Source organism: Nerophis lumbriciformis, linkage group LG31 (genome assembly GCF_033978685.3).
Source record: "Nerophis lumbriciformis linkage group LG31, RoL_Nlum_v2.1, whole genome shotgun sequence".
NCBI lineage: Eukaryota > Metazoa > Chordata > Actinopteri > Syngnathiformes > Syngnathidae > Nerophis > Nerophis lumbriciformis.
The window spans coordinates 13033818-13053542 of NC_084578.2; the positions used below are offsets into that span (position 1 = coordinate 13033818).

The following is a 19725-nucleotide window of genomic DNA, read 5'->3' on the forward strand; positions in this document are numbered from 1 at the left end:
CTATAGTAAATCTTGTTTATGGCTACATAAAATCTAGGGATGTACTGTAACATTTTATTTGCTGGAGCATGGTCATGGAACAAGTAAAGTATTATACAAAAGGAGTGACACTTAAATAATTCCAAATAACTATAAAATCTGCTATTTTAAGTAAAGATATGTTATTTCTTTCTAAGAGGCCGCTGGGTACCTAGTACAATTTGTTGTTAAATTAGGGTTGTTTGCTCCTGGCAGAGGTCCGTGCTCTACCGAGTGATGCAATAGTCCACTTTATTACATTACATGCTCCAAATGCAATTGGGTCATTGTTCTACTTCGCTACAAACCATGAAAAATTTAAGTAATATTCATGCACTGAATTTACAGGTCAACAATATCGGTGGCTTTCTTGCTATCTCAAAACCCTGCTGGGGGACAATCTGTTAGGTAGGTGCAGCTTGGTGGTTGGTTCCCTCGCCAACATTCTGAGCGAAAACTGAGAAAATATGCAGAGGGACAGCTTGCCCTTCTGTTAAAAACTACAGGAGCTACTAGGTGTCAACTTTTATTCATAAGATAATAATATTACAAGCAGTTTATTCCCTTAAAAAATGCACATCTAATCTAAGGTTGTACATTTGTACATAAAATATAATGTTATTTACAATTTGTTTACAATCTGTTTCCTCCTGTGACTTAAAATATGTTGTGTAAACATAAGCATGATGTACTGTACGTCAGTGGTCCCCAAACAGGGGCCACCCATACACAAGACTCAAAAAGGGCCCCTGCTTGGTATGATTAAATGCACAACAAAAAAATATTACATTTGGTTGAAACCATCATTTTAAAAACATGTGTAAAAACCTTAATTAAGTGTTTGCCTTTTTAAAGATCGTATTAACATATCTAGAAAAACTCCCTAAATGATAAAATGTTGTTTTGGGATTTACAAAAAATAAAAATAAAAAGTCCAAAATAATCATATAACCTGTCATTAATCACTTATTGGTCTTTACATTACTTACACAAGCATGTAAAGTAGAGCTATCAAAAAAGAAATACCAGAAAAATAAAAAATTTAATTGGTTTTCCCGTAATTACCAGGAACGTTCCCCATTGAAAATGAATGGGCAATGTACAAACCTCTCTATATCCCAAATTGGTCAAAGGATTTGAACCGTTCTAACATCCACACACTCCACTCACCCTCGACATTCATTTCCCGGATCCGCAAACTCCCGCATTATCCGGAATTACCAGGAATTTCCCCCCGTTGAAAATGAATGGGCAATATACCAACCTCTTCATACACTACATTTCTCAACGGATTTGAACGGTTCCGAAGACAAAATGCTCCTCGCTCTTGTTACTCGAGTGCTAGCATGCTAAAATTAGCATTCTAGCATGCTAACATTAGTGTGCTAACTAACTGAGCTCATTTTGCCACCGTTTGCCCCACAGTCATCTATATCAGTGGTTCTCAACCTTTTTTCAGTGATGTACCCCCTGTAAACATTTTTTTAATTCAAGTACCCCCTAATCAGAGCAAAGCATTTTTGGTTGAAAAAAAGAGATAAAGAAGTAAAATACAACACTATGTCATCAGTTTCTGATTTATTAAATTGTATAACAGTTCAAAATATTGCTCATTTGTAGTGGTCTTTCTTGAACTATTTAGAAAAACGATATAAAACTAACTGAAAACTTGTTGAAAAATAAACAAGTGTTTCAATTATAAATAAAGATTTCTACACATAGAAGTAATCATCAACTTAAAGTGCTCTCTTTGGGGATTGTAATAGAGATCTATCTGGATTCATGAACTTAATTCTAAACATTTCTTCACAAAAAAAAAAAATCTTTAACATCAATATTTATGGAACATGTCCAAAAAAAATCTAACTGTCAACACTGAATATTGCATTGTTGCATTTCTTTTCACAGTTCTTTTTGACAGACATTTTAGTGAGGGTCAAACCATCATGGCATGGGGGAAACTCTTGGTTTATGGTAATGAATGGAATAGCCTACTTGATTTGATGTTCAGTTTATGAACTTACATTCATATTTTGTTGAAGTATTATTCAATAAATATATTTATAAAGGATTTTTGAATTGTTGCTATTTTTAGAATGTTTAAAAAAAATCTCACGTACCCCTTGGCATACCTTCAAGTACCCCCAGGGGTACGCGTACCCCCATTTGAGAACCACTGATCTATATTGAAAAAAAAAATGCTCACTGTTAAAATGCTAACTGTTAACATGTTTAGCATGCTAACTTTTTAGCTCATTTTGCAATCGTTTACCCCACAGTCATAACTTGCATGTGACACATGCTAACTGTTAGCATGCCAACTTTTTTAGCTGATTTTGCAACGGTTTACCTCAGAGTCATATAAAGTGGTGTGTGACGCATGCTAACTTATTCATTTTATTGAAGTCATTTGTATTTTACTTTTTATCCTATTAATTATGCAAGCTTTTATTTAGTTCTATCTATTTACAGGCTGTGGTACCATCATGCTTTAAGATGGCCACAATCATTCCAGTGCCAAAAAAAACCACAATCTCCTCCCTCAATGATTACCGCCCCGTTGCACTCACCCCCATCATAATGAAGTGCTTCGAGAGGCTGGTAAAGGAATATATTGTCTCCAGACGTCCCCCCACATTCGACCCATACCAGTTTGCTTATCGCCCTAACCGCTCCACAGAGGACGCCATCTCCTCTGCACTCCACCTGAGCTTAGAACATCTGGACTTCAGCTCAGCATTCAACACCATCATCCCACAGCACTTGGTGAGCAAACTGGCCCCCCTTGGATTCAGTACCCTCCTATGCAATTGGCTGCTTGACTTCCTCACAGACAGACCCCAATCTGTGAGAGTGGGCAACAACACCTCCAGTGCCATCTCCCTGAGCACCGGCTCCCCCCAGGGCTGAGTCCTGAGTCCGCTGCTGTTCACGTCGATGACTCATGACTGCTGCGCTAGGTCCACTACTAACCACATTGTGAAGTATGCGGACGACACGACAGTAGTGGGCCTCATCCGTGACAACAACGACATGGACTACAGGGAAGAGGTGAAACATCTGGTTGAATGGTGCAGAACCAACAACCTGGTCCTGAATGTCGACAAGACCAAGGAGATCATCGTTGACTTCAGGAAGCACCAGTCCAGCCACGCTCCACTCTTCATCAACGGGACAGCGGTGGAGATAGTAAGCAGCACCAAGTTCCTGGGGGTGCAGATAACTGACAATATGACCTGGTCCCTACACACCGGAGCTCTTGTAAAAAGAGCTCAGCAGCGCATGCACTTTTTACGTCGGATGAAAAGAGCACAGCTCCCTCCCCCCATTCTCAACACGTTCTACAGAGGCACTATAGAGAGCCTACTGACCAACAGCATCTCTGTCTGGACTGGAGCCTGCAATGCCTCAGACTGGAAGTCTCTCCATAGAGTGGTGAGGACGGCGGAAAAGATCATCTGGACTCCTCTTCCTCCTATCCAGGAGATTGCAAAAAGCCGCTGCCAGACCAGGGCTCAGAAAATTTACAAAGACTCCTCCCACTCCCGCCAAGGACTGTTTTCACTGCTGGACTCTAGAAAGAGGTTGCGCAGCCTCCAAAGCAGAACCTCCAGGTTCTGTAACAGCTTCTTCCCTCAGGCCGTAAGACTCTTGAACGCATCATAATTAAATTAACCCCTCAACTCGCTGGAATAAAAAAGACAATATAACATACATCCATAAACGTGGATGCATGTGAAAAAATGCAATATATTCATCTGTACAGTAACCTATTTATTTATTTATATATGCATCTTATTGCTTTTTTATCCTGCACTACTATGAGCTAATGTAACGAAATGTCGTTCTTATCTGTACTGTAAAGTTAAAATTTGATTGACAATAAAAAAGGAAGTCTAAGTCTAAGTCTAAGTCTTATTTATTTACTGCATATTCATTTTATTATTAATATTATTATTATTTGATTTATTTTATATTTTTCTTTTAATCTTTATATGTCTTACTTGTATTTTATTCTTTATCTCTACTCATGGTTCTTGCTATTTTACAAGAGTTATTATTTCTATGTTTCCAACGTTCCTCAGATGAGCCATCTGAATCAGGGGTTATCGGCCGTGCTTGCGGGGGCGCTTTTGTGTTCAGCGTCCTGGTGGCCATGGTCTGATGACCTCCTGGTGCAGATGGCTCCTGTGATAGTGTTTACTCACATGTCTCCTCTGTACTCAGCCATGCAATAATTTACGTGCGCTTCATAGTCCCGAAAATACGGTAAAGAAAAATTTCAACAAATCACTGCAGAGGGCATACCACTCCAACAATATTACTGCTTTTCCCCACTTCAGACATCACTTAACATAATTTGACATCATAAATCCGTGCACACACATGACACATCACAGGTGGGAAGGCAATGTCCTACTTTTCTCTAATAATGCATTTCTTTAATCCATTCAGAAAGACATGGCCGTATCACAAAAGTACAACTAATCAAACTCCCTGTGGTCACCGTGTTGGACAACATGCTCTGGCTACTGTTCTTGCAGCTCCATAAAAGAACTCGAAACGCAACGCTGGGTGGATTATTTCTAAATAAAGCCCCGGCACTGTATGAATCACTGTGTCACTGATCCCCTCAGCTTCCCAGACAACAGGTTTGCAAGCTGTCACCGGATTTCCACTCTTTTAAATGGAGAATAAAATAGGGAAGAGAAATTGAGAGTGCCTATGAGAGAGAGGGGGGGACGGGACGAGGAGTTGACGTTTATCACTCGAATGGCGTGGCTTAGCCTAAGAGGCTTGAATAATCAGTATGTTAAGCTGTCAGGGTGAGCGCTCGCACCTACCACGCGCTTACAAACTCCTGGGTTCTTTTTAATCAAGTAAAAACGCTGAGAGGCAGTGGCGAGTGCCAAGAGCCAAGATTTCCAATATCTCTTACATTTTCTCCTGACATCACCAGACATGTTTTTTTTACGACAAGCAGCAGGTGTACGGTTTCTCTCTAACACACTGTGCCCTTTTTCAGTTTATGTGAATCATCACTTTTGATTCATATAGTTTAGATCAGTGTAACCATAGGACCGCAGCGGTACTCAGTAGTAATACACTTATCCACCACTTGTGGCAGTAATGACAAAATCAAACAAACAGAAGAAGTCTGGAGCTGAAATTATAGAGAAGTTTCTTAAGCGCAAAAAATTATGACTAAAGTGGTGAAGCTGTATTTTCAATGTCACTGTCATTTTAGTGACATAATTTATATTAGCACCAGGTAATTGTATGTAAATTAATTTTTATTTGATGTGTTAAATTTTTAATCAATCCAACAAAATAATACACAATAATACACTAATAATACAATTCCAATTCCAAAACCAAACAAGCAACATTCAGAATAGCAATCAACAGAGCCATTGAGAGGACACACAAACATGACACAAAACAATCCAAAGGTAGTCAAACAAAAATGAATAATATCAACAACAGTATCAATATTAATACGAATTTCAACATAGCAGTGATTAGAAATCCCTCATTTACATTATCATCACAGCCATTTATAAAAATAAAAACATTTAAAAAATGAACAATAATGTCACAGTGGCTTTCACTTGCATCACATCTCATAAGGTTGACAACACATCGTGTCCAATATTTTCCACAAAGATAAAATAAGTCATATTTTAGGTTAATTTAATAGTTAAAACAAATTTAAACAATGGATCCCATATTCCAGGTTTATTTGTCATTGAACTCTAAAGTATATTCTAGCCTAATATTTTAGTAGTATTCCCTTAAAAGGTGTACAGAAGTAAAATGATTGAAGAGTGTACTCACTTTTGTGACTACTGTATGTCTATTAAGGCTATTTTCAATACATTCTTTATTCATTAAGTGTAAATTTGGGCTTAGTGTGTTTCCTAAAATCTTCACCGACAGTAGCCAGTACCTAGTCAAAATGATTTTTTTTTTTTACAATTGTAATGTTTTAAGCTAAAATGTTGCACATTCTCATACAAAATAATATTGTGAAAGTCTGATTACACAGTAAAAACGTGTGTGAGTGCCACGCGATTGTATTTGCTTAGATTAACACAATCATTTTATGTTCTAGCAAAACTAACCTGCAATTCAGTAGGAATGGGAATCATATGGCCCCATTTGTCACGGTTTACCTAACACATAAAACATGACGAATTGGGGAGATGCCCTATCCACTTTAGCCGCCAGGCGGCAGTAGAGAGTTGATTATCTCAAAAGGTGTTTTGTGGTAATTCCAATTTTGACCACAGCCGTCAGTTGCTATATAGAGTGGCGCTTTCCATCATTTTCAGCAGACTGCATCGCCACCCCTTCCTCTCACGCCAGATCCACACAGGAATGGGGCCATATGAATCCCTTCTTCATTGTAAATTGACAGGAAACATTTTTAATGGAATGTTACATATTGTGTAAATAAAGTTAGTGGCTGACTGCAATCTACAGTTAGCAAAAAGGGTTCATACTTAAAGCATTCCAAAAATATTTAGCTAAACACGGTTCCTGTTGTGATTTAAGATATTACTGCTTATTACTAGCTTTTAGTGGTTACATTTCATATAGGGTTTTGAATTTGAGCAAAAATGCCTTTAAAGATGGTCTTAAAAAATCCAAAACTGTGGATATGCTGAATACTGCGGATTGAAACAGCTGTGAATACTTAATAACATGGCTTGTTGCAGATGTTGTGATCCGATAGACATTTTTCTTATACCTTCCCTCTAAAAAGTCAAATAAATTCAGTCGATTCAACCGGTTATCCAAGTTTAAGGCTGAAATTCTAAAGTTTTGTAATTTACATGCAATAATGTAGTGTCTTCTGTTCAAGGTCAAATACAAAGAACCCGCCCTGTGTTTGTATCTTTGCTCATTAACACGCATACTGTAGTACACTCCCTAGTTTTGATGAAGAGGGGAGGTGCTATGGACCGAGAGCAGGTTAACTTTTGGTTTTGTTGGCCTGAATCCAAGCAACTAAGCTTGGGAGGGGTAGCAGAATGGACAAAATCACGTAAACAGTGGGACCATTGTTAATGTTTGCACCGTACCTTGAAAATTATTTTTTACCTTGAAATTCAGTTTTTACCTTTGAAAATCAGTTTTTGCCTTGAAAATCGACTTTTACCTTGAAAATTATTTATTACCTTGAAAATTATTTTTTACCTTGAAAATCAACTTTTACCTTGAAAATCATTTTTTACCTTGAAATTTAGTTTTTACCTTGAAATTTAGTTTTTACCTTGAAAATCTGTTTTTTACCTTGAAAATCAGTTTTTGCCTTGAAAATCAGTTTTTACCTTGAAAATCAGTTTTTGCCTTGAAAATCAACTTTTACCTTGAAAATAATTTTTTACCTTGAAAATCAACTTTACCTTGAAAATCATTTTTTACCTTCAAATTTAGTTTTTACCTTGAAAATCATTTTTTACCTTGAAAATCAGTTTTTGCCTTGAAAATCATTTTTTACCTTCAAATTTAGTTTTTACCTTGAAAATCATTTTTTACCTTGAAAATCAGTTTTTGCCTTGAAAATCATTTTTTGGTTTGCTGAATTCCCCTCTCCAATCAGCTAAACAGACTCAATAATTCCACGGTGACGTTTTAGTGAATTTACAAAACTTAAACAATACAAAAAGAATGCCATTGTAAGTTAATAATACTAACACAGACAGTTGTAAACATGCTAGCATATTCGCAAATGCAAACGACGCTAGCTTGATTACATTACAATAGCTCATACAAACATGCATGAAAACACTCCTAGAGACATCACACCTGGGACGGTTCAGTAAGTAAATATTTGTTTTAGTTATATTGTAAAACTTACAAACATTGCTTGGAGTGAAGAATGAAGAATGCATACGAGTAGAAAAGCTACAGGCATATAGTAAATGAAATGCGATATACTGTACTACAGGTTCAAGGGACGAAACAGGAAGTACATTTTCAATCTGCAGCACCCACAATGAGCGAACTCTTTCAAAAGATGGCGCTACAGCACAAACAATAACACACCTTTTCAGTGTCTATGTTGGTGTAGTACATCATTTTTTTGTTGAATACAAAACAGTATGGCTGTTTTAAGCAAAGTAAAAATCCATAATTTAGCTGCACTGTTTCATAAACCAAAGGGTTCAAAGAGTAGGGGCTTATAATAAATAAATAAATTCTGGTCTCCTCGCTTATTGACAAAAATATAAATTAATTTCACGATCCTCACTACTTCACTACATATGAACTAATCACTATTCATACTGTAAATATTTAGTCGCTAATCTAATACTATTAAATCCATGAGCCCAGTTGTTTTCTCTTAACTGGACACAACAATAACAATTTTCTCGCCCCCAGAATCATTTCCACGCGGCTAGTGTATTGGCAGGTATAAAAATAGCACTCACCCAGTGGTCAAGGGCCTGACATATTAATGAGCAGCCTTCACTACCCCCAGTGATGCAAGGGAAGCAGCAGGGAATGACTGCGCTCAATTCTTTGCTCCACCTATTCTTTCTTAATACGGGACCTTGTACGTTTTCCTCTTCAACCTCTTTATCCGCTTTGACTGACGTGTGCACCTTCACAATACTCAACTACAGCAGCCAAAAACCTTTATTAGGCACCCTTATCCCTTTAAAGGGGACCTAAGATGAATTTGGTCTTTGTTGACTTTTTAAATGTTGTTTACAATGTTGCATTCTCGTGTTAAGCAATAATAAAAAAAAGTATTATTTTTATATAATCAAAGCATGTGTATAATAGACGTGCGACATAAATGCTGCTTAGAGCAAGAGTTTGCAGGTGTACCTAATACTGTGACCGGGTGAATCTATGCAGTGAATCTATGTAATATTGATGAATTGATGTTTGATTGATTTTTTTGACCATCTCTTGAAAATAAACAGGAGTGGCAACTACAAAGATATATATATACATATATATATATATATATGTATATATATATATATATATATATATATATATATATATATATATACATACACCGTATTTTTCGGAGTATAAGTCGCTCCGGAGTATAAGTCGCACCGGCCGAAAATGCATAATAAAGAAGGAAAAAAACACATATAAGTCGCACTGGAGTATAAGTCACATTTTTTGGGGAAATGAATTTGATAAAAGCCAACACCAAGAATAGACATTTGAAAGGCAATTTAAAATAAATAAAGAATAGGCTGTATAAGTGTACGTTATATGAGGCATATGGTAAGAGTCATTCAAATAACTGTAACATATAGAAAATGCTATACGTTTACCAAACAATCTGTCACTCCTAATCGCTAAATCCCATGAAATCTTATACATCGAGTCTCTTACGTGAATGAGCTAAATAATATTATTTGATATTTTACGGTAATGTGTTAATTATTTCACACATAAGTCGCTCCTGAGTATAAGTCGCACCCCCGGCCAAACTATGAAAAAAACTGCGATTTATAGTCCGAAAAATACGGTATATATATTATTTATTTATTTATTTTCTTAAATCTGTCCTTTCTAATCCATTTTTTACCGCTTGTTACTCTCGGTGTCTCCTAGCCGCTCAGGCGAATCATATTGTCTACAAATGCATTTTCCCATCGATAACGTGATATCATCGCGCTCGGAATATGTATAGACCAGCGTTCGGCAACCCACGGCTCTTTAGCGCCGCCATAGTGGCTCCCTGGAGCTTTTCCAAAGATGTATGAAAAATGGAAAAAGATGAGGGGAAATAATTTATTTTTTGTTTTAATATGGTTTCTGTAGGAGGACAAACATGACACAAACCTCCCTAATTGTTAAAAAGCACACTGTTTATATTAAACATGCTTCACTGATTCGAGTATTTGGCGAGCGCCGTTTTGTCCTACTAATTTTGGCGGTCCTTGAACTCACCGTAGTTTGTTTACATGTATAACTTTCTCCGACTTTCTAGGACGTGTTTTATGCCACTTCTTTTTCTGTCTCATTTTGTCCACCAAACTTTTAACATTGTGCATGAATGCACAAAGGTGAGTTTTGTTGATGTTATTGACTTGTGTGGAGTGCTAATCGGGCATATTTGGTCACTGCATGACTGCAAGCTAATCGATGCTAACATGCTATTTAGGCTAGCTATATGTACATATTGCATCATAATGTCTCGTTTGTAGCTATATTTGAGCTCATTTAGTTTCCTTTAAGTCCTCTTAATTCAATTTATATCTCATGACACACTATCTGTATGTAATATGGCTTTTAATTTTTTTGCGGCTCCAGACAGATTTGTTTTTGTATTTTTGGTCCAATATGGCTCTTTCAACATTTTGGGTTGCCGACCCCTGGTATAGACAGTATATATACAGCTCGGCCCCCGGCTAAAAATTTTTATTTATTTTTTTAACCCAATGCGACCCGAGTCAAAACGTTTGGGGACCCCTGACTTAGAGTGTTTTCCTTTTTTTTTTTTTTTAAACATAGGTTCTTGTCTTATGTAGGGAAAGTGAATGATATGCAAAATTCCAAGAAAGTGCAATTCCCCTTTACATTTATTAAACAAAGTAATGAGTCCATATTGCCTCTTGGTCACTTTGAGTTAATCTATTGAATTCTTGTGTATTATGACTTTATATTCATTATAATTCATAAAACGTCTGGAGTGGACACTTTATGTTGAGACATTAAAATAGTCTTACGGTTGCTGTTTTGGTCTATTTAAAATACAGTTACGGCAAGCAAAGGTGCATTCACGAACCCCTGGAGAGCGTCAAACATTACAACACAGGTATGTTGTTTTTTTGCACATTCTCTATATTGCTGCGATTATTATGAAATATTTAAATAGTTAGTCTGTCCAACTTGAATGTCACAAAGTTCCATAAAAAATTAAAACTGATTCTGTGTTTTTTAAACAAAAAATTGCATGTTTTTTTATATTTTCAAGGGACGGTTCGGGCACCGTTTAAGCACAGGCACTGTTTTTAAAGTACTGATTTGGTACTAGTATTGGTTAAGGATACAGAGCCTTAGTTACAACACTGAACAGAATCAAATGTACACGCCAGCCACCATCTGCTGCCACTGCACATCATGAAGCTCCACCTTCTCTTGCAGATGCCATCTCTGGCTTTTGGGTTACGGTCAGCATCAGTAAGGCCGCGCTGACATCGGTAGGTCGTGAGTTCAAACCCCGGTCGAGTCATACCAAAGAATATAAAAATGGGACCCATTACCTCCCAGCTTGGCACTCAGCATCAAAGGTTGGAATTGGGGGGTAAATCACCAAAAATGATTCCCGTGCGCGGCCACCGCTGCTGCTCACTGCTCCCCTCACCTCCCAGGGGCTGAGGATGATGGGTCAAATGCAGAGGATAATCTCACCACACCTAGTGTGTGTGTGACAATCATTGGTACTTTAACTTGTTTTAACTTTAATTCTGTTGAAGGACTATGTCTTCACGGACAAGCCGCCCAAGATCCTCTCCGTCTTAATGCAGGTGTTTTTTTTTTTTGAGTCTGTTACTTTTTTGAACTTGGAAATTTAAAACCACTGTCGAACTGCATCCAACCTGAGCAACAATGGTGCACTGGCCTTGCTTGCATACAGACTTTAATAGGTTATGGTCTTAAACTTTAATACACTCTATTTATTGTCTCTTACTCCTGTTTATTTTTTATTTTTTTATTCTGTTGTTCCATTTAAACATATGTTTAAAATTTACCGGCCCAAAATGTATATTAAGTTTTAGGTTTTCTTTTTAGCATGGTCCTTTACGCTCACATTTCCTGTTCCAATAGTTGGAAAAAACTAACTCTAGCTATAAGCTACTTCTCGAGAGAAAGACTCAATGTTTTTGTCAACTATTACAGGGTTCATTTTGACATTAGTTTCGCCAACTAATGGCGGGGATGCTTGTAACTTAAATTTGTACTCGTATTTTAAAGCATAACAATTAGCTGAGAGACAGCTCTTATCTCAAAACAGTCCTAAGTTGAGGTACCACTCCAACCTGAATTTAATTACATTTTACAAATGCTTGGAAACAAATTGTTCAATCATTTATCTAATTAATGCAACGTGTTATGATCATGTTTTCATCTTAGTTTTGACTACCTCAGTTCTGTTTTCTTTTTTTTTAGAGCACTTTATGGGCAGAATTGAGAAGCTCCTATTGACACCATTGTTAGCTGACTTTTGCTAATGTTTATTTACAATTTAGAATGCATTAAAACACATAGGGATTATGAATGACAGGCAAAATTGCAGTTCCTCTTTAAGGGTCACACACAGACCCTCTGCCGCACAAGGCAGAAGTGTGTATATCTTTTTTTTTCCAATTCTTCCGTTGTAGTATCTTGACAGAACAAAAAAAGGGCTGGCAATGAGTTTTTTGAAAACGTTCATGTAAGTGCCCAAACTATTTTTGATTTACTCTGTAATGTGTACTTATGGGTCTGAACGTGGGATGACGGTTGACAACCCTCGGTCTACCTCTCCGATAGAATGACTTTAAAACTGTGCAGGCAGGCAGTATTGATGTCTCAAGCACTTTAGCAGCATCTCTGTCTCTCACACACACACACACACACACACACACACACACACACACACATACACATTCTTGTATTAGTTACCTTCTTGAGACCTCTGAAAAATGCCTACCTCTTTGGGACCACCCTTTCTAGATATATAAAAATTTGTATTTACAACATTAATAATATATACATACCGTATTTTCCGCACTATAAGGCGCATCTAAAAACCACAATTTTTCTCAAAAGCTGACAGTGCGCCTAATAACCCGGTGCGCTTTATTACGATTCATTTTCATAAAGTTTCGGTCTCGCAACTTCGGTAAACAGCCGCCATCTTTTTTCCCGGTAGAACAGGAAGCGCTTCTTCTTCTACGCAAGCAACCGCCAAGGAAAGCACCCGCCCCCATAGAACAGGAAGCGCTTCACCCGCCCCCATAGAACAGGAAGCGCTTCACCCGCCCCCGGAAGAAGAAGAAAAAACGCGCGGATATCACCGTACGTTTCATTTCCTGTTTACATCTGTAAAGACCACAAAATGGCTCCTACAAAGGACAAGGATCCGGTTCATAAAAAGACGCAATCTCTCCATCCGCACACGGATTACTACCGTATTTCACAGCAACTGATATTCCTGTGAACTGCACTGTGGAACGGGAGCACGTACGGTGAATATTCGCACCACAGAGAATGAGAAGTCATCCTTCACTGTGGTTCTAGCTTGCCATGCTAACTTCCACCCAGGGTGATATTCAAAAGGAAGACCTTGCCAAAAGAGACCTTTCCAGCCGGCGTCATCATAAAAGCTAACTCGAAGGGATGGATGGATGAAGAAAAGATGAGCGAGTGGTTAAGGGAAGTTTACGCGAAGAGGCCGGGTGGCTTTTTTCACACAGCTCCGAAGGCGAACACACCTTCACTAAGACGGGCAGATAGCGCCGGTCGACATACGCCAACATCTGCCAGTGGATCGTAAATGCCTGGGCAGATAGTTTCGGTCACAACTGTGGTCCGAGCTTTCCGGAAGGCAGGATTCACAGAACTGCTGCACAACAACAGCGACACTGAATCCGATGACTTCGACGAGGCGGAGCCGGCCATTTTTGGATCCCACGCTTGCGCAACTTTTCAATTCGGACACCGAAGACGAAGAATTCGAAGGATTTACGAATGAAGAATAACTTCAGAAGGTGAGCGCTATGTTTATTTTGTGTGTTGTGATATTAACGTTCGAGCAACATTATGTTGCTATTTATTGCTCTACACCATTTTGAATTTTACTATGTTTGTGATTGCACATTTGCGTACATTTTGGGACAGAGTTGTTAGAACGCTGGTTTTCAATATATTATTAAAGTTTGACTGAACTATCTGACTGTTTTTTTGACATTCACTTTAGCGCAGCGTTTTTTTGACATTCACTTTAGCGCAGCGTAGGCGCGGCTTTTAGTCCGGGGCGGCTTATTGGTGGACAAAATTATGAAATATGTAATTCATAGAAGGTGCGGCTAATAATCCGGTGCGCCTTATAGTGCGGAAAATACGGTACTATGTAAATATAAAAAAGCTTGTTTTGAAAAATGAGTTGAAATTTCACAAGAAAAACAATTTTGGCAGTATTATAATAAAAGTCGTCATTTTACTCAACGCGAGTCAACATTTTACAAGAAAAACTGAATGTTTGTGCAATAAAATGATTAAATTGTTGGAATTAACAAGAACAGACGCAAGTTTATAAGAAAAGCTTAAAAGTTTGGTAATTTTATGAAAAGTTTTATGAAAAAACACTTGACATAAGGGACTTACGTCAGCACCGGAAATCGCAAAATCCACTGTTCACCTGGCGGTTTTTTTTGGGGATGAACAGGGAAGTCCTTCTTTAGCTGTTGTCTTGTTTTATCATATATTACTGCTTTTGCACCTGTCAATGTTTACTTTTGTATGCACATTAAATCAACCAAAAAATCCTGACTTTGGAGCAATGTTCACGGACTCTAGTATTTGGCTCTCTATTACAGTGTTTTTCAACCTTTTTTGAGCCAAGGCACATTTTTTTCATTGAAAAAATCCGGAGACACACCACCAGCAGAAATCATAAAAAATGAAACTCAGTAGACAATAAAATGTCATTGTCGCAATTGTTGGATGTGACTTTAAACCATAACCAAGCATGCATCACTATAGCTCTTGTCTCAAAGTAGGTGTACTGTCACGACCTGTCACATCACGCTGTAACTTATTTTGAGTTTCTTGGTGTTTTCCTGTGTGTAGTGTTTTAGTTCTTGTCTGCACCCTAAGCTTCAATGCCTTTTCTAAGGGGCACTCATGTTTTGTTTATTTTTGGTTAAAGCATTAGACACCTTTTTACCTGCAAGCTGCCTCCCACTGTTCCAGACATCTACAAAGCAATTAGCTCCCGGCTGCCACCTACTGATATGGAAGAGTATTACACGGTTACTCTGCCGAGCTCTAGACAGCACTGACACTCAACAACAACACATAATTACTGGTTTGCAAAAAATATTTTTAACCCAAATAGGTGAAATTAGATCATCTCCCATGGCACACCAGACTACCATGAATTGATTTACGTGGACCCTGACTTAAACAAGTTGAAAAACTTATTCGGGTGTTACCGATTAGTGGTCAATTGTAAGGAATATGTACTGAACTGTGCAATCTACTAATAAAAGTTTCAATCAATCAAACTGTATCTCACGGTACACTAGTGTGCCGCGGCACAGTGGTTGAAAAAAACTTTACATAAGGGATGCGGGTTGTCTTACGTCAGCACCGGAAATCGCAAAATCCGTTGTTCACCTGGCGGGTTTTTTCGGGGATGAACAGGGAAGTCCTTTAGCTGTTGCCTTGTTTTATCATATATTACTGCTTTTGCACCTGTCAATGTTTACTTTTGTATGCACAATAAAACAACAACAAAATCCTGACTTTGGAGCAATGTTCACGGACTCTAGTCTTTGGTTCTCTATTAGAGTGTTTTTCAACCTTTTTTGAGCCAAGGCGCATTATTTTCATTGAAAAAATCCAGAGGCACACCACCAGCAGAAATCATAAAAAAATGAAACTCAGTAGACAATAAAATGTCGTTGTCGCAATTGTTGGATATTAATTTAAACCATAACCAAGCATGCATCACTATAGCTCTTGTCTCAAAGTAGGTGTACTGTCAAGACCTGTCACATCACGCTGTAACTTATTTTGAGTTTTTTGGTGTTTTCCTGTGTGTAGTGTTTTAGTTCTTGTCTTGCGCTCCTATTTTGGTGGCTTTTCCTCTTTTGTTGGTATTTTCCTGTTGCAGTGTCATGTCTTCGTTCGAGCGCTAGTCCCCTCACCTGCTTTGTTTTAGCAATCAAGAATATCTAAGTTGTTGCTATCTTTTTTTGTGCGGACATTGTTGATTGTCATGTCATGTACGGATGTACTTTGTGGACGCCGTCTGCTCCACACGCTGTAAGTCTTTGCTGTCGTCCAGCATTCTGTTTTTGTTTACTTTGTAGCCAGTTCAGTTTTAGTTTCGTCCCATCCCTAAGCTTTAATGGCTTTTCTTAGGGGCACTCACCCTTTGTTTATTTTTGGTTTAAGCATTAGACAACTTTTTACCTGCACGTTGCCTCCTGCTGTCGCTTGCATATTGCAATCACGATAAATAGAGATGTCCGATAATATCGGACTGCCGATATTATCGGCCGATAAATGCTTTAAAATGTAATATCGGAAATTATCGGTATCGGTTTCAAAGAGTAAAATGTATGACTTTTTAAAACGCCGTTGTGTACACGGACGTAGGGAGAAGTACAGAGCGCGAATAAACCTTAAAGGCACTGCCTTTGCGTGCCAGCCCAATCACATAATATCTACGGCTTTTCACACACACACAAGTGAATGCAACGCATATTTGGTCAACAGCCATACAGGTAACACTGAGGGTGGCCGTATAAACAACTTTAACACTGATACAAATATGCGCCACACTGTGAACCCACACCAAACAAGAATGACAAACACATTTCGGGAGAACATCTGCACCGTAACACAACATAAACACAACAGAACAAATACCCAGAACCCCTTGCAGCACTAACTCTTCCGAGACGCTACAATATACAGTGGCACAGTGGTTGAAAAACACTGACATAAGGGACGCGTGTTGTCGTACGTCAACACCGGAAATCATAAAAATCAGCTGTTCACCTGGCGGGTTTTTTTCGGGGATGAACAGGGAAGTCCTTCTTTAGCTGCCGTCTTGTTTTATCATATATTGCTGCTTTTGCGCCTGCCAATGTTTACTTTTGTATGCACATTAAATCAACGAAAAAATCCTGACTTTGGGGCAATGTTCACAGACTCTAGTATTTGGCTCTCTATTACAGTGTTTTTTAACCTTTTTTGAGCCAAGGCGCATTTTTTTCATTGAAAAAATCCAGAGGCACACCACCAGCAGAAATCATAAAAAAATGAAACTCAGTAGACAATAAAATGTCATTGTCGCAATTGTTGGATATTAATTTAAACCATAACCAAGCATGCATCACTATAGCTCTTGTCTCAAAGTAGGTGTACTGTCACGACCACACCAAAGAAGAATGAAAAACACATTTCGGGAGAACATCTGCACCGTAACACAACATAAACACAACAGAACAAATACCCAGAACCCGTTGCAGCACTAACTCTTCCGAGACGCTACAATATACAGTGGCACAGTGGTTGAAAAAGGCGTGTTGTCGTATGTCAACACCGGAAGTCGTAAAAATCAGCTGTTCACCTGGCGGGTTTTTTTCGGGGATGAACAGGGAAGTCCTTCTTTAGCTGCCGTCTCGTTTTATCATATATTGCTGCTTTTGCGCCTGCCAATGTTTACTTTTGTATGCACATTAAATCAACAAAAAAATCCTGACTTTGGGGCAATGTTCACGGACTCTAGTATTTGGCTCTCTATTACAGTGTTTTTCAACCTTTTTTGAGCCAAGGCGCATTTTTTTCATTGAAAAAATCCAGAGGCACACCACCAGCAGAAATCATAAAAAAATGAAACACAGTAGACAATAAAATGTCTTTGTCGCAATTGTTGGATATTAATTTAAACCATAACCAAGCATGCATTACTATAGCTCTTGTCTCAAAGTAGGTGTACTGTCACGACCACACCAAAGAAGAATGAAAAACACATTTCGGGAGAACATCTGCACCGTAACACAACATAAACACAACAGAACAAATACCCAGAACCCGTTGCAGCACTAACTCTTCCGAGACGCTACAATATACAGTGGCACAGTGGTTGAAAAACGCGTGTTGTCGTACGTCAACACCGGAAGTCAGCTGTTCACCTGCCGGGTTTTTTTCGGGGATGAACAGGGAAGCCCTTCTTTAGCTGCCGTCTCGTTTTATCATATATTGCTGCTTTTGCACCTGTCAACGTTCACTTTTGTATGCACAATAAATAAAAAAATAAAAATCCTGACTTTGGAGCAATGTTCACGGACTCCAGTATTTGGCTCTCTTTAAGATGCAATGGTTTTTTCGTATTGGGTCCATGATTTTGGTCCTAACTTGTTCATATGGATGGTACTTTTCTTTGTTGATGTCTCGAGAAGGGTAGCAATACAAGAACACACAAACACACACACACACACACACACTCCACATTTCCCGGTAAAGTACAGGATGCACAGATGGAAGACTAAGCAAGATTCAATTGCCAGGAATGCTTTATGGGCTGTGCTGAGTTCTCTTCCGTGATTCAATCAAGCAGGTCAATGTCTTGTGAAGTCGTTGCACTTTGTGCAAGTCACGTGATCTCCGGTCTCACTTCCCGCGGGTTTGGGGGAAGTGACCTGGTGGATCTCGTGGGTTTTGGCCCATCAGCGTCTATAAATAACCTTCACCACCACTGAGGCTGAACAAATCAATTAGAGGTGCATTCTTTGCGGAACAATAACACAGCGAGTCGTCTTGTCAACCTACGCTCCGGGGCATCCTGGAAAAATCCGAAGATCTCATTTCCATAAAGGCAAATTTCCTCAGTTCCTTGTAACCTTTTTTGCCCGGAAGCTACGAAATTGCCAGAAACGACGAGATGAGATCAAACGGAGACGCCGCGATAACACTCGTTTCTTGATTTTATCTTCCGTGAGTTTCTCGCTGGAGGGAGAAGTCGAAAAAGTGCAGACCGTTTCAAATATTCCACGTAAGGCTGATGAAAGGTGGAAGTACTTTGACAAAAAAAAAAAATGGTATCTTACCTTCTATAAGATGGTAGTCGGTGGGACTGAAGTCGGGAGAGTCATAGCCGGGTCCCGGGCTCGGTTTCCGGGCTCTGAGTGGGGGCTGGCGGGGGTGGTCCAGGAGAAGGGAAGGAAGGATGGAGTGACAAGGACCAGGGAGATGGGGAGGGGGGGAAGAAGTGCGAGTTGCTTCTCCTTGCCTTTTCTCTCTCTCTCTCTCTCTCTTTATCGCCTTCTTTCCTCCGACACTCACAAACACGCCAGAAGCCAGAGAGTCCCTCACATCGCAGGCAGAGAGAGATGCTTTACGTTTACAGGCTGGGGGCGGGGGGCGAGGCCCCGCCCACTCACCTCCAGGCAGCCAATGAGAGCGTGAGTAGCCCCAGTGCCAGAAGGCTATTGGCTGCAATGCAAAAACTGAAATCTAAGTAAGAATAAATATCTCAACTAAGGGTGATATTTGCTTATTTTCTGTCTGATAAGATAATTATTCTCACTGAGCAGATTTTATGTTAGAATATTTTACTTGTTTTAAGTGTTTTGGTCCTAAATTATCTCAGTAAGATATTACAGCTTGTTGCTGAGATTGTATGACCTATATTCAAGTTTCAAGTTGATTCACAATGGTAAATGGGTTATACTTGTATAGCGCTTTTCTACCTTCAAGGTACTCAAAGCGCTTTGACACTATTTCCACATTCACCCATTCACACACACATTCACACACTGATGGCGGGAGCTGCCATGCAAGGCCCTAACCCAGGGGTCGGCAACCCGCGGCTCCGGAGCCGCATGCGGCTCTTTGACCACTCTGATGCGGCTCAGCTGCATTCTTGCCAACCCTCCCGATTTTTCCGGGAGACTTCCGGATTTCACTGCCTCTCCCAGGGCAAACATTCTCCGATTTTCA

General features: G+C 39.0%; 1 protein-coding gene across 2 annotated transcripts in view; it reads right to left on the reverse strand.

Annotated features, from left to right (window-relative positions):
- Positions 1-19084, reverse strand: part of LOC133574385 (poly(rC)-binding protein 3) — a 114518-nt gene extending 95434 nt beyond the window's left edge. For both annotated transcript variants that reach the window (XM_061926560.1, XM_061926559.1), the window contains exon 1: positions 18834-19084. The gene's annotated coding sequence lies outside the window, so the exon portion shown is untranslated. The remainder of the gene's footprint in view (positions 1-18833) is intronic.
- Between the last annotated feature and the right edge of the window lie 641 nt (positions 19085-19725).